The sequence below is a fragment of the Aulostomus chinensis genome, chromosome 4, assembly GCF_037954235.1.
Source record: "Aulostomus chinensis isolate RoL2024-O1b breed Wild chromosome 4, RoL_Achi_v1.0, whole genome shotgun sequence".
Taxonomy (NCBI): Eukaryota; Metazoa; Chordata; class Actinopteri; order Syngnathiformes; family Aulostomidae; genus Aulostomus; species Aulostomus chinensis.
In genome coordinates, this window is record NC_141323.1 from 17,562,774 (window position 1) to 17,587,418 (window position 24,645).

General features: G+C 41.6%; 1 long non-coding RNA gene across 1 annotated transcript in view; it reads right to left on the minus strand.

Moving 5' to 3' along the window:
- Positions 1 to 1,126: 1,126 nt before the first annotated feature.
- The window catches only part of LOC147262890 (uncharacterized), a 57,127-nt gene continuing 33,608 nt past the window's right edge, over positions 1,127 to 24,645 (minus strand). Inside the window, exon 3 of the long non-coding RNA XR_015112500.1 lies at positions 1,127 to 6,170. This is a non-coding gene — a long non-coding RNA (uncharacterized LOC147262890). The remainder of the gene's footprint in view (positions 6,171 to 24,645) is intronic.

The following is a 24,645-nucleotide window of genomic DNA, read 5'->3' on the forward strand; positions in this document are numbered from 1 at the left end:
TCCCTCCGTCCTTCATGACTTTCTGTCGCCGTCTTTTTCCGCTGGCGCCACACAAAAATGTCGTACCCAAACCACGTAATGTAGTGCTTGGAGGTTTCGGTCAAATCCTTCATGAGATCTGGTTGTTTTAGAAGATAGAATATGCTTCTTTCTGCCTGAATATTTTCTCGACATGCCTGCAGGTATCGCTAGAGAAAAACCCAATGATCGTAAAGATGCTGTTTGTTTGATTGTCACTGTTGATGCTGATTTGAATGAATCCAATGAGGAGTCGTTCCAATAACTCATGACTACTTACCTGTGTAGATAGCACAGTCATCCAGCTGCCTTTCTAAGGTCTGGCTTGTTTTTTCTTTGTGGAAATAATTATGCTGAGGATTTATTTCTTTAAAAAGATGTGGGCCTTCTTTTCTTTGTTATTTATGACAAAAACGTGTTGGGGAAAGAAAAAAAAAAGCTGTACATTAATATTGACTCATCCCCTGTATCCACGTATACTTTGCAGGACTCATCTGTGTCAATATTTGACAGACTCTCTAGTTTAATTACAGATTCCCTTTTGTGCAGTCGCCCAAATTTCAGGGATTATCCAATTACCATTTGCGTGCCGACAAACAAGGGGGCCTCTTTGCCTTTCAGTAATTGGAATGAGGAGCGATGCCAGCACTCAAAGGAGAGGCCTATCACTGAGAATTATTGAATAGAAGAGTTAAAAAAAGGGGATGTGTGGTCTGCCTTGGGCTGCTTGTGGATTTCCTCTGATTTCATCAGAAAAAAAAAAAAAAGATGGCTGAGGCGATTCCCCCAGACAACATCCAGCTGGTGCGTGTAGGCGAGCTTTGCTGCCCAAAATCTCTGAGAAAAAGAAAATGAAAGAGTCACTCCGTGCCTCTGCAATTCATCCTCGGCATCAGAGTAAGTCCTAAACAATCCCTCAGCACGCCTGCTGCGAGACAACTTGGTGGGCAAACAAAAAAAGCAAGTAACGACATCTTTATTTCTTCGCAAACTTGTTGTTCTACAAGGCAACGTCACGATTTACAACGTAAGAAATTCGAACATTGATCGGCAGATTAATCTGGATTCAGCAGGCTCTTATTCACTCGCTGTGTTATTGAATTATAAATCAAGGTTAATTAAATACATTTTTACTTCTATACTCCTGTTGCTCACACACTGTTTTCAACGCTGCCTCTCATGTTGACTTTGAGTTCTTATTAAACAGCTCAGCGACTTACAATAAAAGATGTCTTTTAAAGCTCCAATCTTGGGGACTTTGTAAGTGCGCACGTTCGGGAAGTGTCAGTATGTGGCATTTGAAAAAAATAAAAAATTAAAAAAAAAAAAAAGTTTGACAAATGAAACAAGAGATATGCGGCAGGCGTGATTCATAATTTATTGAACAGCACTGACGTTACAAACGGGAACAAATGGAGCACAGAACACAAAAGAGCATTATTTATTACAGGAAAATCAAAGTGTGGCCTGAGGGGGGTGAGATACAGTAGCACAACATTTCGTACATTAAACCTACTGTACACTCTATTTTTTTCCAGATGAAAACACCATTTGGATTTCGTGTTTCTACCTGAACTTTAGGATTATGTGACCTTGTATCATTTGTAACCCGAGGACTCGCAGAAGCCTTTGCATTATTAAAAACAAAGCACGCTTGTTGAAGTAAAAAAAAAAAAAAGAAGAAGAAAAAAAAAAGGCTGTGTTGTCTTATTTATTGGAGCATTTTGACATTTTGGAACTTAACAGCTTCATCAGCAGGGAAGGCAGGAAACATACCCTCAGGTGACAGAGGATGGAAACCATGTATTCCAACATATTTCCCCGACATGTATCAGTGCAGTTGTAAATAATGCAGGTTCTTTTCCACGTATATACCCACCTTTAGCTTCCCATGGACCCCTGCCGGTTCAGGATCGAATCCTCTCTCAGACTCCTCTAATGCGTCTCCGCTGCTCTACTATTCTCTCAGACCCCCTCATGTCTGAGTCTCTATAAAGGAAAAAAAAAAAAGAAAGAAAGAAAAGAAAACCTACGTAGGAGTGGGAACCTGAAAAATAAATTAAACTGATAATGCAAGCAAAAGAAACTTCCCATCCCACCCACTGAATATTAGATCACAACAACTTGGAGCGTTGAATAAATCATTAAACCCCAGCAGACCGTATCTATTGCAATTTCATCTTGAATAATTATCCACCTCATATCGGTGCTGAAGTAATGTCACGCAGTTGCAAGCATGTGTCAAATCCTTGTAATATCCAGGGATTAATAATTCAGTTTGGGGTTTCTGACAACAACCCATGGTATTCAGGGTGTCTTTAAGAGGAGAGCGAGCTGTTTATTTTACTGCAAATACAAACAGACGGTTGACATTTAAACCCAAACCCCAGCGCACCGGACTGGACCCAACAGCAACGGGATCATTTGAATTTTTTTGCATAATTGGCTGACACCGAGTTGAGTTCAGGGATTTTCTTTTGCTGATTAATACCATCATTAGCCATTTGTTGGCTAAAATGTTGGGCATAATGAGAGGACAGGGATGGAAGAGGTGTAGAGAGGAGTTAGGCTGCATTTACACTTGATGCCCGTTGCAGATTTACTGGAATATTTGAACTGCACTCTACAATTTGACACGATCTGTGTGAACCTTCTACTGCCATTTAACAATTTTTCCTGGCTGAATTTTACGTCTTTAAAACGCTGGATTGTCAAATTTTCAATAATGTGCAACTCAAAATGTCAGGGATGTCCAATCTGTTTGTCTAATCTGTGAAATATTTAGACAAGCACAAAATCCTGCTGGACTCAAATTCACATCCAGCATGGGGGGTGGACTTACTAGCAGGGATGCTAAAGCCCACTTAGCATGTTAGCATGTGTCTTAAGGTGTTACATGCTGAAGTTAGCTGCTTGTGACTGTTACTTTACCCCCTTTAAGCCTCACTGCAATCAGGGCCATTGCAGCAATTGAACCTGTGTTGGGTAGACAAGCAACATCTCTGGTTATTGCTTATCGACAAGGAACATCTCGCTCTCGGTTTGAATTCAAGCCCATGGTAAGGGAGATGCTAGCAATGAATCGAAACCATGTAGCACATGCTAGCTACAGTTACATCCACCTAGACACAGTCACACTGACAGATATCTGATTCATAGCCTTTATTTTCACATTAAAATCCAGTCCCTTAAAGTTTTTTTTTTTTTCCCAGTTTACATTCGGTGATACAAATCTGTGCTGCGTGTGAGCAAAAACATCTGTACTGGGTGACTTCAGATTAAACAAAGGTAGAAAATAAAACAGACATAACGAAGCAATGATACAACAGCGAGCGAAAGTGACACCGGGACTTAAATACAATTTAACTGTTAGATAGTGAACAACAGGTGTGAAAACATGAGGGCAGGTGAGGAACTGATTGGTGAAGAAAGCACTCAAAAGAGGCGGGAAACAGATAAAGACAGGAAGTGTAAGGCACGCAAAGACAAAATACAAAATAAATTAGGAATTGACTGGAAAAATCAAAATTAAACCACAAGCAAAGAAAAACAAACTACAAACACACGAGGAAAAAAAGAACAGGGAACACCTCTAGAGACAAGATCTTCAAAACTAAACAGGCGAGAACGAAAATGAAAGAGTCTAAAACTAAAATTCTAAAACGAAATATTCACGCTGTGACACCTGGTAGTGTAAATGCAGCCTTAAAGTTTTAAGAAAGGAGAGAAAATGTTTGTCTAATCAGTTTTAAGTGGATAGCCTTCACAAAAATGAACAAATGAACATCCAGAAATGATTTGTATTTGTGATTTTTTTTTTTTTAACCATCCTGACAAGAAAACAACATTTGAGAAAGTAGTGGACATCACCAACTCTTGACTTTACTCTTGTGTTTTGTTTTGTTTTACCAGGACCATGATTATTTCCCTACCGTCATGTCAGTTTTTGCACATAACTATGACCTACCTTTGCAAGTTCTTGTATTTCATTTCATTGGTGGCATCCACTCCTCCCAGTCTCTATTTTGAGAAATTTCCAGCTCCAGTTTTGCACAACGACCCCGGGGCAGAGGAGTGCAGGAGTGAGTTAGAAATTCAGGGCACATGCAGGCAGCATGCAGGTGAAAGTAGGCCTGTTCACTAAGGACTGATTGGCCAGCCCTAAAGTGTTGTATATTCTTGTATCTTCAAACCAATCGTTCGTGGGAAGAGGAGTCCAATTTGAAAAGATTTTTCTTCTTTCAAATCTGGCCTGAAAAGCAACAGAAAAACACTATGCAGTGTTCAGCGTCATCTTGTTTTGTTTTGTTTTGTTTTGGTTTTTTTTTCCTGACAATGATGTGAACATGGCAGCTGTCATATCCACAGGAAGCTCACTGCTTGAGTTGGCTAGCGTGTTGAGCGGTCACCGCGTGTTTAGTGGCTTCTACTCCTACATGAACCCATCTACCATCACGTAGGAATAAAAAGCCATAAGACACAACAGCAATCTCACAGGAGGGAGGAAAAAAGAAGAAGGAAGGAGGAAAATGAGTATTAACAGAGGACTCCACGTCGCAAACAAGGAGGGGTTGTGCTCTCAGCCAGGAGGTTGAGGAAAAGAAGTGAAGGGAGGGAGACAGAGAGAGAGAGAGAGTGAGAGTGTGTGTGTGTGAGAGAGAGAACCTCAGGAGAACAGCCAAACAATGATGGTGGAGCAGAAAGGGGATTTTGAAGAGGAAGGGAAGAGCAGAAAGCAAAGGAGCTGATTTCGCAGGTAACCCACGGGTGATGCTTGTAGCATCAAAGCTACGCTCTCTGTTTGTCTTCCTCTCTGTTTGATTATGTGTGCAGCAGATGAATATGTACTAGACTCTCAAATTCCTCTGCGTGTAAACTATATTTGATATGCTCGAAGCAAAGTGCTCTGATGAGCCTAACCAAACTCCATCTGCTTTGTATCCAAACATCCTCGTAGTCTTACAGGCATGTTTAAATGTGTAGTTGGAGAGGAATGCAAGCTCATGTTTCCTACACAGATAAATATCTATTGCTTAAAACCAGACATGCTTCCTAATATCCACTTCACAGTCTCTGTTCGGCGCACTGTTACGTGCCATCTCCCGCAGTAGAAAGCCAGTCACGCCTGTGTGTAAAGGGGTTACAGTGCGAGCGCACGCACGCACACAAGGCACGTCCAGATAAATATGTATGACTCCAACGCAGTAGGTTTCCTGCTTTGTATGCTAATGATCTTATACAAGTTTAATATTGCAACTGCGGTGCACTGAAGGTGGGGATATGGAGGCGGGGGTGGGGAGTTTGACACATCGGAGAGAACGGCCTCTGCTAGGCCTCACAGGACGAGGCGTGACTGGTGAGGTAGCAGATGACATTTTATCTTGCTAATCACACTGCAGAAATGTGGAGGCTTTACCGAGAAAATGGGGCTGCGGTTGGGAAAATAGGCTATTATTTGTGCAGAGATTTACACAGAAAGCATTAATTGAGTGGGTTATCATATTCAAATTCTCTTTTAGTCCATATGAATCTCTATTTGATTAAATATTTTAGCCAATAAGGGAAATCTGAAAGCAAAGAAACTGATTCTTGGAGCAGAAACTGACAAAAAAAATTAAGGAAAAAGAAAAAAAGCGCTTTTTTTTTTTTTGCTCACTTTTACTCTCCAAGTTTCTGATGAATAAACAAATGGCATATAAAACATAAGTTCCTTCACTGACGCAGGATGCCGCTACTCTAAAACAATTTTTTCTAATTTTCATCACAAGTGGTTGTAAAGTACCGAAGTCGGATATCGCAGGTCATTTTTTAAAATGTATTTATAATTCATACTTAATTTAATAAAATTCAAGATAGATGTATAAATGTATAAATATGATTTAGCATCATAAAACCAAATCGTGGCAATTTATTCAATGTATATAAAGTCTCCATCTTAACTACCTCCACTTGCTAATGCAACAGTGCTGAAGATGCAGGACTATGTCATATTTAAACCACCACTTTTACTTGTGAACAGCCATAATACTTACTCTACTAAAGTATGTGAGTCTATGTGTGTCTGCACTGTGTCTAACAGCTCCTTGTGTCATGTGACCCCAGGGGTTGAGGCGTCAGGTGGCGCAGGTCACATCGTCATCTCTCCGAGGAACCTGCGAGAGAAACAAGCGGAAAGAAGAGACGTCAGGTGCCTTTCATGGAGGAGGAATAAATGTGTCTGAGGAGAGAAAATCTTTTTACATTCCTGTTCGGTTATTTGAAGAGTCAATAGTATGGTTTCACTTTCGAGTTAAGGGCTATTATCTTTTGTTATCTCAGCTAAGACGGTTACATGATTCGTTTTATGTGTTTGTTTGTGTGTGTAGGAAAGTTATGGATGGATTTTTGTGAAAACTTTATCATAGATGTGCACTTAAATTCAAATTTGGATCCAGAAATTAGTTTGAGGGACTCTCCATCTTCGTAAATTATGAGAAAATTGGAATTATTCCCAAATGTAGATCAATTTTGAATAAGAAAACAGGTTAAATTGATGGAAAATCAGGGTGCGCATAAGTAGAATCTTCCAGTTACCAACCAGTGTTTGCTGATAATGTTTCCCAACAAATAAACGTATAGCTCCAGTAGAAATAAATGCTCCGTTTGATGGGGGAAAACACAAAACCTGTCAGCCTCCCCAGCGCAAATCTGTTGCACGAAATTTCATATTCAAGACCCAAACCAGAAGATTTTTTTTTCTTCTTCCATCCTCGAGAGAATTTTCCCAACCTCGCACACAACGTACTGCATCAAACTGCCATTAAACACAAACCAATTATAACCCTCGTCGAGCTGCAGCTACTTCTTGATGACTTGCTAATGAAAAGATAATAGTTAGCAAACAGACACTCCTGCACCTGCTATCGTCTCCACTGAGTTGAAAAGTGTTGACGGTTAAAATGCTGCCTGTGAGAATATGACACCCTCACTTTTTTGAGGGTGGGTGGGAAGGGGTTGACCGGACAAAGTTTTAATGCATCATCTAAAAAAGGTGTGTGTGTGTGTGTGTGTGTGTGTGTGTGTGTGTGTGTGTGTGTGTGTGTGTGTGTTCGTGTATGTGGAAATTGTTTGGGATAACACTCAACACAATGAGCTGTGACATCTTCATTGAAAAATGATTGATTGGGCTGCCAAGCAGAGAAGCTGTTTGAGAGACGGATCGCTCAAACAGTCACGCTGTAAAAGCCCAATAATATGATGAATGGTCTATTTACCCAGCAGACTTGCATAAAGATTAAACATGTGCTTTTCGGTCACAGAAAAGAGATATAAAAAAAAAATGGAATGATATGTCTGTGTCAGGGAGAACATTGGAAATGGATTCAAGTTGCGGCGGATTTTTATTTTTTTATTTTTTTTGTTGGGACAAATAATGCAGCTTGCCAGATAGCAAAAAAGTGATTGAATCAGCGTTGAGATATTGTCAGGCTGAAGCTTTCAATCAACATCGATGTCAGGCACTGAAAAAAAAAAAAAGCCCCACTGAAAGTGCTCGCCGCGATCAGCATTGAAATAACGTTGAATTTCAAATCAATTCTGACGACGAATCAAGCTTGGTTCAACTACGATACGATCGACATTGGAAGAATGTGGAATTGCATCACAACTGATTCGACTATACATGTTCGGTGCATTACACATTGAAAAAAATGTTATTATCAAAGGGCCGTCTCAACCGTCCTCTGTACGTTTTTAATAAATTCAAAAATAATCCCTTTATTACTCTATTTATGCTGTGGTTCATACGGGAATATTCAAAAACATTTTGTGAGCCTGTAGATCGGTTATTTCCATTGTCTTTATTTAAGAAACCGAGGTTGACAACAGCTGCTTTACTGCATGCTTAAAAAAGAAAAAAACAATGTAACAGACCAGTATTCATTTAGTTATTTATTAAAGATTCACCTTATAAACTTCTTTGCATACACTTGGATACTTCTTCTGTACATTGCGGCATTTTAACATTTTTAACGAGCGCCTCCAACGCCAAACCCTTTGTCCTTTTAACTCTTTGACTTTCCTTTCCCTGGTGTTATAAAGCTCCATCCATCCATCCATTTTCTACCGGTTATCCCAGCAGTCTTCAGGCGAGAGGCGGGGTTCACCCTAGACAGGTCACCAGTCCATCACAGGGCCAACACATAGAGACAGACAACCATTCACACTCACAGTCACACCTACAGTCAATTTAGAGTATCAATCAGCCTCGTCCCCTCTTGATGTCTTTGGACTGTGGGAGGAAGCTGGAGTACCAGAGAGAACCCACACAGGCACAGGGAGAACATGGAGACTCACACAGAAAGATCCTGTGCCCGAGCCGGGACTCAAACCCGGAACCTTCTTGCTGTGAGGCGACAGTGCAGCCTGTTATAAAGTTGTAAAATTCAAAATAAGAAAGCTGCAGTTCCATTCTAAAGTGGCAAAAATGTCCAGTGTGTCCTTGGTTTACTAGATTTTCAGGCAGACTTCAACTATTTTCAACCCCATAATTGATCCTCACTAATACTCGTAAAACAAAAGCACGTTTTATGTGTACTCTGTGTCTCAGAGGGGGGCAGTGGACAGTTCTGATGACTATACATCCTATGGCCCAATAAGAAGCCACCTTAGCTAGAAGGAGAGCTGGCGTTGCTATAATAATATTACTGTGCCTTGTGTATTGCTTGCAGTGAATCCCCTCAAGTCCTCATGTACCACAACCCTGAAAAAAAGAGGGAAACAAAGAAAAACAAAAAAATAATGCATTAACTAACAATAAAAATATATATCAAGACACTCTAGACTGGAACTTCTACATGCAAAGCGAATCAATCCCAGTCTACTTACACTAGCTAGTGATTCGCTGTTTTAGCTCCATTATAAATAAACGAACTTCTTCACAGTGGTGCTGGTTACAGCAATGCTTAAGTATCTATTAAAATGCTAATAATATACAATTTTACATACACAGATTAATAAAATATGTTTTAATCGTGAAACTCGCTAGCAAAATGGCAGACAACCCCCCCCCCCCCCATAACATTTAGTCTAACAATGACCAGGTGATGGTATCTGAATGGGATAGTAAATTATATTCCATGAGGACTTACCAGTTTATCTCACACAAAGAAGGACGAAGTCTCTGTTGTTCTGTGCCCCCACCCAAATTCCTGCCATAATCCCCCCCCCCCCCCCCCCCCAGGACCCACCCGCCATGTTCCCCTCCTCTCCTCCCTGCACCCCCTTGGAAAAACGAGTTTATGGATTATGAAGATGACGGTTCTGATCTGTGTTGATTTTCCACCTGCGCGCAAACACACACACACACACACACACACACACACACACATCCAGAAAACAGCCCAAAAACTGTACATATCCACGATGAATCATATGATTCATACCCTCGACTTTTTTTTTTTTTTGTGAACAAAGAAAGTTTATCGGCAAACATTCTTCTCCTTACTGGGAGCGCTACTCGTGTATAAATGAGCCATCATAACACACAAACTATCTCAAATCTCTATCTATAGTCAAGTCACTAATCACTTCACCAAACAATGTCTCTCAGGATTGCCAGCATGTTGATAGAGTGACCCAGTTTTTTTTTATTTTTTTTATTTTTTTAACACATAGCATCTATAATTGATGTGCAGCCTAAGATCTGATAAAAGCTCGCCTCTGATGGATCTCCAGATCGGTTTTCGTGGGGGGAACAGATGTAGAGTCGTGCATCATAGAGAGATGGGGGTTGCCTGTGATCGTTTCCACCCTGCAGCGAACAAAATAGCCCTCATATATCCCTGTAATCTGCATTAGCGCTGGAGCACAAGCCAGGAGACAGCACAGAGGGGGATGAGTAATAGGGCTACCGCTGATTTGGCAGGCTGATATTACACCTCAAAACTGAGGCGTGCCCTACTGGTGAGAATATGAGAGGATCAGCCTATATTACACCCCGAAACATGCCTTTTTTTTCCCCCCTTCTTCTTCTTCTGCGGTATAAGCAGCATTTAGTTGTGCCTCCTTAGACTGGCACATTCCAGCCAGCTCTTTAATTTTTGCCGGTAGGATGTGAGGGATGAGTGATGACCCAGCATCCGTTTGGCATCTTCTGCCTGGATTACAACCAGAAACAGAGCCACGAGCGGTTTTCTGACTGGCATAGAGTGTCAACATCAGCCCAGAGCAAGAATCTAATGAGTTTTCACCAGTCTCGGCACAGTGTACATCCTACAAAAAACAAACAAACAAACAAACAAACACATTTAAAATCAAATGGAAGACACACCAGATGCAAATGGAAAAAGTAATTATTTAAATCCTTTTTATGACTTGTTTCACAGGCAAGTGTGAAAGCGTTGGGATTGGAGGGCTTGGTTATTGTTACGACATCATGAAATAAATAAATAAATAAATAACAAAACAAGCTTTTAATGACCAAAATAATCTCACCGCACCCTCCTCCGGGCCGTCAGTCAAAGTGGGAAATAAAGGGAATAAACTCTTATGCGATCAATGTTGTTATGAAGCACGGTCTGCTTTTCAGCTGCAGCTGCAAAATGAGAAGTTTGAAATATATTCTCCGTTTTGAACTTTAATTCAATAACTTGTAAGCAAAAAAATTTAAACAACAACAACAACAACAAAAAACCCAAAACATATTAAAAAACAACAACAATCTGGCACCAATCCGACATCTCGCCTGGGGCTCCAACACTGCAAAACCCCGTTCTGAATCGAAAATTACGGAGTTTGAACTGAATATTTTTAGCTGATGAGTACATTTTGCAGAAGTCTTGCTGTAATCCAAATATGAGAAATCTTTCCATCTAATCTGGAGCAGCTAAATCCTACAAGGGGAGGATATAAAATGAGAGCATAACAAACCGCGTCTGGCATTAAACTCCTGTAATGGCTTGTAACAGGATATGCTCACTTGCTATCTGAAATTAAAGCGTAGATATTACATCCCTTGAGGCCAATCAAGTAGTTATGTGTATTCTGCTGGGACATTAAAGCACTCCCGTGTGTGTCCCAAGCGTGTGTATGCGTGCGTGTGTGTGCGTGTCTTTGCATTTGTGTGTGTGTGAAAGAAGTTTAATTTCCCTTCATTACCTCTGCCAAGGAGTTTTATTTGTTTTTCCTGTCTGTCAGCAGGATTACGCAAAAAAAACAACAAAAAAACAAAACAAAACTAGCAGGCCCACTTCCATGAAACTCATTAGAACACATTAAAATTGGTAGCATCTGTTTAAACATTGTGAAGAACCGCCGAGGTATTCCCTCTCTACAAAGTGGCTTCCCACATGAATGGATTGATTCTCTTCCTTCTCTCCACGTTTTTAAGATCTCATGAACAAAATACACAGTGCAGAGGAGAGAGAAAATAAAAAGCGGCGTCTTATTCTTGCTTCGCTTTGAACAGAAATTCGATTACGAGGAAAAACGAGAGAGAGAGAGAGAGAGAGAGAGAGGTAACAACATATCGAGATGAAACCTAATCATTTAATCACCGCCGGTGCAAGACGACTTTAGCGTATTGTGGCATTAAAGTTTCATTATGGAATGATGCGGCACGGACGCATCAACTGTCTGATTCTTTACCGGCGCCGAAAAAGGGCGTGCTTGTAATAGATGTTTTAAATCCCATTATCTCAAGATAATGAGACAATGAACTCGTTATCTCTAGTTTACAGCATTAAAACAGGTAATTACAAGCACAGCTTTTCGCGGCTGTTGGATTTTTCACGTGTCTCTGCTTGAATATTGACTTGCTCAATTACTTTTTACATTTGATCGCGACGCGTTAACGCCAGTGTTTGCCCTTTCTAGCCGTCATCTTTTCTGGAGAAATAATAAGGAAATGAACTTTTTATCCCCTCGTTAAAAAAGTGATTACAACCATGTTCTTTCTTAGCATCAGAAGTTCTGCCTTTAACAGAAGTTTATTGCTTCTTAAATGGCGTTATCTCGCGATAAAAAGACACTTTATTTGTTGTTTCGAGACAGCGCGGCTTGTCTTCTTGACTAAATGAGATAATCAACTCATTGTCACGAGAAAACTGTCAATTATTCACCTATAACTAGAAATTCAATGTACCTGTTACCAGGACAGCATCGCTATCTTGAGATAAAGATACCTCATGATCAAAAAAGTCATTAAAAACACATCGTTCTCAGTTTCTGTCGTTCTGCTTTCGTAGGATTTGCAGATATGTGGATGGTGGCGAGGCACAAATACTTTACTCCTGTATCGAAGCAGAATTATCAAGTATCTCTTTATATTATAACTCATATATCTGTACTTTATATGCCTCACATTTTCAAGGCAGGCTCGTTTCAATGCACTGCAACAGACTTATTTCTATTTTGCTTTTTTTTTTTTTTTGCACGTAACACCCATATTAGTACTACAACACATGGACAAGATGACTCCCCCCGGGTGTTCCCATCGCGAACTACGTCTAAAAGTCTCCCGTTTAAGGATTCGTTGAAACGTGCTCATAATATTCTGAGTCCTGTTGCTGACATTTAAAACCGATTCAGGCTTCTGAGTTTACGTTGGTTAGTTTTTAATTTCAAGTTCTAAGTCTTGAATGGTCTTCAATTATATTCCAGTAGGTGAGGCTCAGTTCTCGGTTGGTACAAACGTCCTTTAAAGGGCTGCTTTTTTCGATTTTAAAATTCTGGAAATGGATTCAGTACTTCAACAGTCTTTTTTATACTCTCCTACTTGTTAAATGTATGTGTGTAGTTTTTCCTCCTCTGATTATCAGACCATCCACTGGCTGAAAGTCGAGCTGGAATAAAGCCCAAACAATAAGTCTACGAGCGCTACCTCGCGTCCATCAGGATGAAGAGAGTGTGAGATTGTGTCCATCTGAACCTCATTTAAGCCTTTAAAATTTCTGTTATTAGACATCCTGCTCCTGAGGAATCAACGAGCGCGAATTCAGTCTTCCCAGGTCTTATGAAGCTTTACTTGTACAACACAGAGCAACTGTAGGTCCTGATGTCATTAAGACGCCGCTGGATTTGTTTTTGTTTTTTTCATTAGGTTGCTGCTTCATGTGCACGCTTGGTATTCTCTTCGCGCTAACCTTTAAACTTCACTTGATAGCCTCTGGATTTCTGCTGTTTCTGCTTTTCTACTGCGGTGGGGTTTTTAGAAGATTACCTTCCAGATTTCTCTACGACTAAAAGTGCTTGTGGAAGCATCTTGAGAGATAGTAAAATATTAAATCCGCCATCTCCGCTTAGACTTGAACACTTGAAAGGGGGTTTAACTTGTTACCAATGTTGGATATTTGGGGGAGTTTCGACCTTATTAAATCAACAGGATGAATGATTCATAATAATAAATGTTAAAAGTGATAACCCGATTCAGGATGAATCATACTGATGCTGAAGCACATTTACAGACCACAAATGTTGAGTTTTCCCTTTATGACTGTTTTTTTGTTTTTTAATGCTTTAAAGAAATTAAGATTCAAATCGGCTGCACGGTGGTGCAGTGGTCAGCACTGTCGCCTCACAGCAGGGAGGTTCCGGGTTTGAGCCCTGGCTCTTTCTGTGTGGAGTCTGCATGTTCTCCCTGTTCCTGTGTGGGTTCTCTCTGGTACTCCAGCTTCCTCCCACAGTCCAAAGACATCAAGAGCGGACGAGGCTGATTGATACTCTAAATTGACTGTAGGTGTGACTTTGTCTGTCTCTATGTGTTGGCCCTGTGATGGACTGGCGACCTGTCCAGGGTGAACCCTGCCTCTCGCCCTTAGACGGTGGGAGAGGCTCCAGCCCCCCCGCGACCCTTAACAGGAATAAGCAGAAGACGATGGATGGATGGAGATTCAAATAATGCTGCAAACAATCCTCCTGGCACTTCAGGGCAGCTGATGATGATGATGATGATGATGATGACAGTTTAGCAGTTAAATCTCAAACTTTAAGGCCCCAAGGAAGAAAAGTCTCTGTGACAGTCGTCTCGGTGAAATAACAGGTAAGCTCAATAATCATGGAAGAAGCTCAGCTGGTAAGCTATGATTTTTTTTTTCTTCGAAATCCAACGAGATCTGAGCTTTACTTACTCTGAAAAAATATGGAAGTGATGAGAATATTGGAGCATTTCTTGGGGGGTGGGGGGGGGGGGTGGTGTTGTCCCCCAGCTGAACTCACGAGAGACAAAGCAGAGACTGAAATAACACGCGGGATGAACAAAGGAAGCCACGGAGACCGACGAACAGAATAGTTGGAATAGAATAGAATGAGACAGCGAATAGTGGGCTTGGAGAAACTGGGAAAGTTCCAACCTCGGAGATCACACTGAACGACTGCTGAACTCGGAATTTCCCACCAGGAAAGTGAAAGGTTTTTGACGCTATACATTAGACTACGCTGTAATATTTGCAACTGTGTTACGCAGAGTCACAAATTTCGATTGAATGTATTTATGAAATATGACACTGTATAAAACAGTTATTCAATCGCCCAACCCCCCCAAACGCTTCATACGAGTAATGAGCACTCTGTTGAAGAGGAAAGCAGTGAGCGTACTTATAAGAGCTGTTTCACTTTATCAGTATGATGCTTTGTAGCTTCAACAGAGCTTTTCAGCCTTTTTTCCAAAACGTTAAGTGCACGTTTTATAGCGATGTTGCTAACATTTCTGTATTCTGGTCAGATTGTTTTGTTTTTAAATGGACTTTTTTTTTTTTTTCTATTTGAATATCCTTTCCTTATTTGTATGTATTTTGAATAGGAGCAATTTCTCCTTGGGGTCAGGAAAGTATTTCTGATCTTTGCAGTCTACTGGAGACGGTGCAAACTATCTCGGGCCGTGATGTAACACTATGGATTGAGATTAGATTTAGAACAGTAACCTGAGGATCTATCTTGACGAAAGTGGCCGCGCTTCACTCGTCTCAGTTCGTGTTCGGCTCCCCGGCTCCCTTTTAATCTTGTCAACAGAAGACTTTTATTGTAAAGGAAGAATGTTTATATAAGGCAGCAAAATGAAGAAATCATGAATACTCTAAAAATCAAAGTCATCCTCCCAAGTCTGCAACAAATCACCCTTATCAGCTTTGTCCTTCCTCTCTCCCCGCTTTCATTACTCATCAAGGGTTTTCTCTCTCTCTGTCTCACTCTCTCTCTCCCATCGACTCCACAGTGAGAACATTTTCATGAAGGCAATAAAACGCTCATCAGCAAAGGCCTGAAATGATTTTTTAATATGACGACATTTTAATGAGGACTGAAGGAGATGGCTGCTTTGGCAGCGTCTCTTTATCAATGAGTGGCAGTAATGGCACTAAAACAGATCCCGCTCTCTCTTTCTCTCTCTCTCTCTCTCTTGCTGTGTCACACTCTCACTTTAGATTACATTTTTGCCGGATTTGAATAAAATTTCATCCAGAATAGAAACGATGGAAACCCGTATCTTACCTCAGCAGGTCACCCATCACCGTTTACTGTGTTTGACCTTCTTTTTTGAGTTACAACACTTGATTCTTGCTCTCCGTCCAAGTGTTTTATCACTGATTGGAATTTAATATGACGACTTAAAAGTTGAGCTGCTCGAGAGAAGCTGTTGCTTAGATTGAGTGCACTAAAAGGTCGTGTTATTGCGCCGGAGAGGTTGTGATGAAATTACAGATAGAAGCCAGGCGAGTTCAGTCGGTGTTTATGAGAATCTGCACTTCATGACCAAAAGAGATGTCTTGTATCATCTGAATTGTTATTCGGGATTATGAAGCAGCTTTTTGTGTTTCGTGGAAATTGCGTGCCCTTTGGGAGATGACTTAAAGCTCATAATACGGCTGAGACATGTGGTAAATTAATGTCAGAAAAGGTGAATGTATTTTACTGCCAATAGAATATGTGTTTAAAGCCATGAACCTAATGAGTTGTCAAGCTAAAAAAAAATGTGAAAGGTTTTGAAATTGTAGAATTATGATAGTTGTAATGATGTTATTTTACACAGCGTGTTAAGTAAAGTGCTTACTACCCATATTACACACTACGTTGCCTCATATTTTTTTAATGAGACTCAGTTTATGGTCTTACTCCAGCGAGTGGTCAAACTCAAGGTCAGGACGACGACAGTTTGTGGAGGAGCGGCCCCTGCCCACCAGGCGCTAAACCAAACCACTTCTCTGCCTCCTTCCTTTAACCATACAAGGTCATCTCATTCAGGCTACGCCTCCGCAATTAGCATGCAGCCTGTGGTGTGGCCTGTCTGGCGGCGAGCATGGCGCTCTGCTCTCCTAATGAGATGCCAGTCAGCGAGGCCGCCTGTGGGACTGTGAAAATAAAAAAAATAAAAAACCTCCTGGGGTGATTGTGCACCATCTCACGGGTGGTAGAGAAGAAGTATTGAAGTGCTCAGCCGGTGCGAGCAGCGCAAGCAGGTCATTTTACATAACATAGTTGAACGCTTTCATCCAAATGTTGGTACTCTAGCATGAATGGGGACTTTTTTAGCATGAGTACAGCCCAAGGGTTTTGTTGGGGAGACTTCAGTAAATGGCTGCAGCAGCTGCGAGAGAATCAGATACCAGAGGTGGACAACTGTATCACGATATCATATGAGGTTTTTTTTTGCTGTAACAATTTGCAGTGCTCTGTGAAAATGGCTCCTTAAAATACAGTCTTGTGTGCAAACATGATCCAGGAAAATAACCCTCAATCCTCCATCATCAAATGTTAAACTAGATTGGCTAGTTGGCTAACAAAATTCCATCCATCCATTTTCTTTCGCTTATTCATGTTAAGAGTCGGGGGTGGGGTGGGGTGTGTGTGTGTGTGTGTGTGTGTGTGGGGGGGGGGGGGCTGGAGCCTATCCCAGCTGCCTTCGGGCAAGAGGCGGGGTTCATCCTGGACGGGTCGCCAGTCCATCGCATGGCAAACACATATAGACAGACAACCATTCACTCCCACAGTCACACCTACGGTCAATTTAGAGTATCAATCAGCCTCGTCCCCTCTTGATGTCTTTGGACTGTGGGAGGAAGCTGGAGTACCAGAGAGAACCCACACAGGCACAGGGAGAACATGCAGACTCCACACAGGAAGATCCAGTGCCCGAGCCAGGGCTCGAACCCGGAGCTCTTTTGCTGTGAGTTGACAGTGCTGACCACTGAACCACCGTGCCACCCCTCATAAATCAAAAGGCCTGTGAAATACACTTGCTAAATTCCCCAGGAGTAATGGTTAAAAAAAAAAAATTGTGAAAGAAAAAATAGAAAAAGGTTTGTCTCTGTAAACATGCACTTAAATCTGGTACCCGTATATATGTATGATGTGCAGGGCATGCCCCAACATATATGGAAGCCAACTGATGAGCCTGGGGTGGGAGGCGAATACTGTGTGTGTTTTTCATCATGCATATATGGAGCATCACAGAGCAGGTTGCAACAGCCTGTTAGCTCTTCAGAGATAGCGATAGCCTATTAGCTCTTCAGAGGTGGTAACAATGTGTTAGCTCTAAACAAAAAACAATATCTTATTAGCTCTGAAGAGGTGTTAATAGCCTGTTAGCTCTTCAGAGATAGTAATAGCCTGTTAGCTCTTCAGAGGTGGTAACCTGTTAGCTCTGAACAAAGAGCCATAGCTTGTTAGCTCTGAAGACATAATAGCCTACTAGCTACAGAAAATGAGCCTATCCCAGCTGACATTGGGCGAGAGGTGGGGTACACCCTGGACGGGTCCTTCACAGGGCCATTCCTTCTATACTTTAAATTACATATTAAGCAAAAGTGTGATTCTGCTTGCAGCAACCAAAACTCATTTTCATGGTATTGTTCTTCTCTCAGGACTTGTTAAAGCTTGTGGTGGTAAATAATGAAAATGAGACTGGCCTTTATTAACATTTAACCTTAACTTTTGTTGCTTAACACAATAAAGTAACGTAGCAAATTCTACACTGCAAAACACACACACACACACACACGCACACAGGTACATAATACAGGAGGCAATTACAATTCCCCACAGATGGTAATTGGGGAAAACAAATTAGTGGTGTATAAATGTAATTTCCAGTTGACAGCGTAGGAAAATTCACCTCTGAGCTATGTGGTTTGAGAGTGGTTGCCTTGTCCGTTGGGAAGTTGTGTTGTTGTCACCATCGACAATTGAATCAAGATAAGTCCCTCATACGAGTGTGGATCTGGCAAGGTCAACAGGTTGAGGTGTTAACCAGATTATGTGGAGCGTAAGTAAGGGGGGTGGGGAGGTGGGTGTCAATACAGATCTGTTGATGACATGTTCAGAAAGAAGCAAAAGGGGCATTTTCTGCAAATTATAAACTCTGCATGTAAATGTGGTGTATCAAATGTGTGCAGATACTTGTCCCTGTACGTGTATTCAAATGTACTGTCTGTTTATACTGTATTCAACAGAAATATCGCTTGTATTCCAGGTATGTGCTGCAGCATGCTAATTGGCTAATTAGCTGTTTCGTTCACAACAGAGCTATCTGTGAATCCCAGCTGCTAATTATTTCAGTTAGGAAGCAAAAGTGGTCAATTATAATGAAATACAAATGCAGCAGAGGTGACAATGAAAACTCTGCATGTGTGAAATGATGTACAAAATCATCAGCTTCTCTCTACTATGGCTGCAAAGCATGCTGTTTGTTTCTGTGTGGAGTTTATGGAATATAGTGAGGACATGTCGCAACAACCTCAGGAGCAATTAGGGGTTCAGTGTCTTGCTCAAGGATACTTCAACATGGTCGCTGGGGGAAGTCGAGGATCAAACCAGTGACCCTTTGGTTGCTAGACAGCCACTCTACCTCCGAGCCGGTCAAGCTATAGGTATAAAACATATCCCCACAACAAGTAAGGTTAGCTTATTAGTTGCAAATTACCTGTGCAGATCTCCTTTTGAACAACATGATGCATGAAAATGACATGAGGAAGTCATTATAATGCAGCTCTTGTGCTGCTGCGAATGTGTGTATTTATTTAAAAGCGTAATCCCACAGCACAAAAAGCTCTAAATAGCTTCTCTGATGTGCTATTAAGCCATAATGTGGACATCATTACCGCTTTATGAAAGTGAATTTGTGTATAAAAACAAACAGAAAAGTTTGGGTTGAGGTGCTGAACATAATGTTTTGACCCAAATTGCTTCTTTTTGTTAACGCAACTTATAAACCGAGTCCTTTAAGGGTCCTATACTGGATGTCTTACCTTCATTTGTGACATTTTTATCAAGTATTGGACTTTGTTGGGTGAAATGCCAACATTCCTTTTTTTTTTTATTTATGAAAAGTGTGTTTTATCACCCGAGAGATGGGTGAGATTAAAGGGAAAACAGGGATAGGTGTTGGGGTGCTGCTCTCTCCTAAATCCTTGTCTAACATCTAAATTCTCCCACAGGTTGTTGAGGATTCACATCATGCTCATCAACCATTCAGTGACCCCCTCTTCTCTGTTTGGAAGCATCTGCATTCCATGTCTTCCTCTGCTCATTTATTCTGGTTGCCACCCGTCTGTATCTCTCCGGCTCTCTATCTGGTAAAAAAACTGATCATACACATCTTAAAACAGCCCTGGGGCCTAAAGGCGTGAAGCGGCGACATGCCTCACAAAGCCTCGGCGCCTGCTAATGGCCCCCTGTTTGTAATGGCATGCGTATAGCACCGCTTGACGAGCTGCCAAAGGGGGTGTTCTGTTATTGCGGAGCCAATCACCCACTAAGTATTTGCTGGCTCCTATTTCCTTCCTGCTAATGTGTGAGCCTCCCCAATGCCGCAGCTAAATCGACTCTTTACGCCTGACTTGTCACCCTGCAGCAATGCGCAGAGAATCCCAAAGATGCATCGCCGGAGGGCAGCCCAACGTCCCTGTTGCCTTGGTTACGTTTATGGGCAGAGATGTGGTTGGGGTGGGTTATGATGCTTTTACTGCAACCCTAAATCACAGAAAGTGATGGTGTTGGATGATTAGGATGATGAAGCTGACGTGACCTTTGCAAGGGTGTTGTTAGGTGGTGATTGCTCACTTTAATGCGTCTTTGAATCTTCGGTGTCAGGAGGTGTGTAGGCGGTGTGTTCAGCGAAAGCTCAATTCACAGCAAGGTGGATCTAAATATTTAAGTGCGTTAGAGACAGTAGATGGACAGCTGAGAGGAATCATTGATTAGCTGACGCTCAGAAAAGTAATCTGCTTATTTAATCGAAAATTTTAGTTCTAGTTTGTTATCACAAACACGGCAGAGATCCTGTTGTTTTTATTCAATCTGAAAGAAGCAGCCTGTCTTTTGGGGAAAATGCGACGCGCATTTTAATACGATTTTAATTAAGTGAGATAATAACATTTCTGAGTAAAAACAGTTTAATAGCAAAGAAGACACAGGTTAAATATGTGTCTCACACAGGTTATCAGCTGTTTAAAAATCCGTCCTGAATAAACATGTGTATTAATTTTAACCCAGGACGGACCCATTACATCACAGAGAGATCCACTGAACATGGTGGAAGTTCATAGTTTCAAGTTGTATACTTATAATATGCCTCGCCTGTTTATGTAACCACAAAACTTTGTTGTTTTTATCGAATCGATCTATTATCGATCAAAGTTATAATACTTTTACTTCTTCTTCCACAAGAAGACATTACATTTTTGTAAGTTTTTGTAAGAGAACCTGTTTTGTTGGACCTTTTTAACCTGTTGACTTGTATGCCACGACCAGAGCCTTGACGAGTTCTCACAAGTCAGAAACAGTATATTTCTCTGGCAATATTTTAATAATTTGATTCTATTATCTGCTTTAAAAAGGTTGTTTTTTTAAATGTAAGGATAAATTTGACAGTCATTCATTGAATTTTTACATTTTTATGTGAATTCATACCTTTCGAGCGTGTGGAGCGTGTGTGTATAGCTCATGTTACCTTACATTACTGGCATCTCTTGGTTTGATTGTGCAGCAAAGCGATGTTGTGTATTTTACGGACCTAACTCTTTGTTCAAATTTGCAACTATCTGTCTACACACACACACACACACACACACACACACACAGGTAATATGATGAGCACCGACAAAAAACTTGAAATATGCAGGATAAACCTTTAAGAGTGGGCTGTCCTTTATAGTTGCTGTACCTCCAGCAAGGAGGTTATGCTTTGGTGGCGTATTTTCAGATGGATTACGGAAAAACTACGGGGATACATTTTACCAAAGTTGGTGGAGGGTTGTAGTATGGACCAAGGACGGACACATTACATCATCGGAGAGATCCACTTAACGTGGCGGAAGTATACATCATCGGAGAGATCCACTTAACGTGGCGGAAGTACATGCTCTCCAAGTGCCATCGTGTTAAAAAGTTATGCTAATGTCTCACTCGTTTAGAGAAGCACAAAACTTGGATCGATAGTTTTACTTCTTGTTCTAAGATATATCCAACAAAAATCCATTAAGACAAAGCATTAATGAAAGCAACTATGGCATAAAAGCCGATGAAGAAATTTTACATACATTATCAATTTGTTTGTATGTAAATGTTTCTGATCGAAGACGAAGAATCCCGAAGACATCTGGCGAGATTTTTGTGGGAATCAGTTGTGGTATGGATGGGAAGTTTGTATAGAGTTTTCCAGCCAAGTAGCAATGTCAGGCTTTAAAGTCCACCTGTGTGGGTAAACACAAATGTGTCTTGCTGATAGAGGCGGCGCAAGCAAAACCATGAAAGTGAGAGGTGAATGAAGTCGGAAAGATGTGAGTCCTCTAGAGGTCTGTGAGGGAATGAGTAATATGTGGATAGCCAGAAAGCCCAGACACACTTTGCCCCCGTTATCGGCCTGCGCAGATGTGCCTCACCCTTCTCCGCAGTGCTCCCAGCCGCCACATCCATCACAGAAGTGCATCTTGGGAGACTGAGAGAATGGTGCAAGCGCCAAGCCCACCATCTGCCGTCATTTAGAAATAAATGACAGGCCCAAACCTAGTGGGAGCCTGTCTCATTCGGCTGCCAGCACCGGTGTGGTGACGGGTCCGCCCAACCTTCCCTTCTTCCTGCAATCGATGTGTGAGACCTCTGCCAGTCATGCTGGAGTGTGCCTCAGAGAGAGACTTGGAGTGGATTTGGTCGGTGAAGCACAGCCCTTTACTCAGGGGAGCCGGCAAGTGGAACGGCGCGGTGAAACCAGCTGTCTCCCCACTGATTACAGCAGCCAACATGGAGAACTCATGAGCTGTAGGTGGAAAGCTGCTCGAGCTCCACTTTATTTGATTAGGGCTTTATTGGTGATCTACAGATAAAGAAACGATCTGTTAGATTAGGGGGAGTTTTATGGGCTGTCTGCAGGCGGGGTTCCTATTCAAACACAGAAATATATTCACCTTAGAAGGAAACAAAACTGTGTAATTTAGCTGATCTCCCAAGGTGGATATTAAGGAAAATTAAGTGGTTAGCCAAACCAAATGGACAATCCAGCTACTGTGCAAATGACAAATGAAGCCACAGGAATCATAAAAAGAGACGAATCGTTCATCAGGGTGAAAAAGTAGAGCCAGAGCGTCTTCTCCTTCCTTGTCTTCCATCTTCTGGAGGATGATTTCCTGTAGCTTTTCTTTGCCAACTGTAAGGACAGGCAGAGTACTACTTCACTTCTCGTACATGACAGCTAATATAAGTTTGGCCCCAGAACTGAGATGGGAGGTAGACTTTATTAATTTCATGGATTTGGAAATGAGCCGTGGTGATAAGGCTATCACTCTCTTATCTGGGGATGGCGGGGGCGTAATTAAGCCGATAGCCAGCGATGATGAGGAAGTGGTGTGAAAAGAGCCTTGGAGATATGAGGGTGGAATCTTCAGGGCCCGTTTACCAGAGGGATAATTAGATTGGCACTTAATTGGCCACCTTTTCTATTTTTAGGGTGGGAGGTTTTCTCATGACGTGCCCTCCTCTGCTTCTCCCATGTATTGTTTTATTCAATTTTTGCAGTCAAGGTCAGGTTAAGGTTCGAGGTGAAGTCAAAGGGGTTTGCGGTGAGTGAGATGGAGATGGTGTCCACCCTTATAGCCCGGCTGGATATCTGAGAGATTGGGGTCAAGAGTGGGTGGATGGTGGCGTAATAACACCAGACACAATGCTTGCTAGAAATAGTTTCATTTGAACTTTACCAAGAGTCTCTAAGTCTGATAATTGTTTTGCAGGCTTACCAATCAGTTTTTATTGATTCCTCTCCTCACTGTCTCACTGCCCCTCTCAAAAACAAAGTCCTAACTCAAAGTCGGGACATCTGCCGAATCCTATTTCATGTCTGGTAATGACCGCAGTGTCAGGAACAGTCTGTCTGCCGCGTACAATTGTTTCTTTCTTAGATCTGAAATGAAAATAAAAACTATGATCCGAGCACCATGTAGACACAGGGAGTGTGTATAATTTTTCTGCGCTAACCATTACAGGAGCTTAAATCTTTTTCTGGTATGCCATGCAATACCTGTATATATATATATCTATGCCGCGGAAATCAATACAAGTCCTTCAGAGCGTGCACATGAACATTTATGTGTGGTGTCATGAGCTGTAGTATTTTTAAAAGTTAGATGGAACGCTCTTATCTGTGACGGAGACCTTAAAACAGCAGTTTAAATCCTGCATGAAGCAACAGCACAGTATCCCGTCATAGAGAGAGCGGATGTCTCACTTCTGCATAGACTACATGACAAAAGAACCTGAGACATGAAGCCCAAACTGGCCATCGGGGGGGGGGGGGGGGCGACTTCTCATTTAAATGATTACCTCAGTTAACATTCTGCTAATGAATTTAAGGTCTCGGTTGCTAATTTCAGGTCAAGAATGGTGACTTATATGTGACTCGGTCAGATCTACCTCTCGTTTCTCTCCTGCTCCAACATCTCGTCGAAGTAAGGTCACGTCTTGTTGCAAAAAAAAAAAAAAGGAATGAAGATAATGACAACTAAAACACCAAGCTTCAAAACGGGAGTCTATGAAAGCAGCGACGACATTCAGCCATTCATACCGTCGCAAAGGTTGCAGAATCTTAAAAACTTCCTGCTGAGCATTCGCGGCGAGAAGGTGCTCGTGGGACCTGTTAGACAGCAGGAAAAACTATTTCCCTAAAGTAAATTCAAATTTAAGAAAAATCGTTATTTAGGTATTTAATATCTTCAATCACAGGGCAACAAACTGTAGCTTCATGTTCTTTCAGCACCACGGAGAGCTCACGTCAACCTTACAGTGGAACTTCAGCGTTGCAAGCCGACCTGTCCGTTTGCTGAGTTAAAAAAAGAGGGTTGCCATGGACACCGACTGTTTCAAATGACTTGGAAGAGCAGAGATGCTGTCGTGACATTGCTCAGGCGCTATTGATCCCCTGGCCGCCCACCTTTCGTGTTGTCTGAGGGTTGCGAGTGTTGTGCGTTAGTTGACGCGATGTGTTAAAGTGGGTCGGTTACTCAACTTTTGCGTGTCATCCGGAGGCCTGTTTCAATTAAATGCCTGGAAAACAGCTTGAAAAACCTACAATCAATCCTGAGCGTGAAGGATCTCACAGTGGAACCAAAAGTCCCGTTCCAGTAGATTTATTTGTTCATCTTTGTCCTTGTCTCGTTGTCCAAATCAGTTATT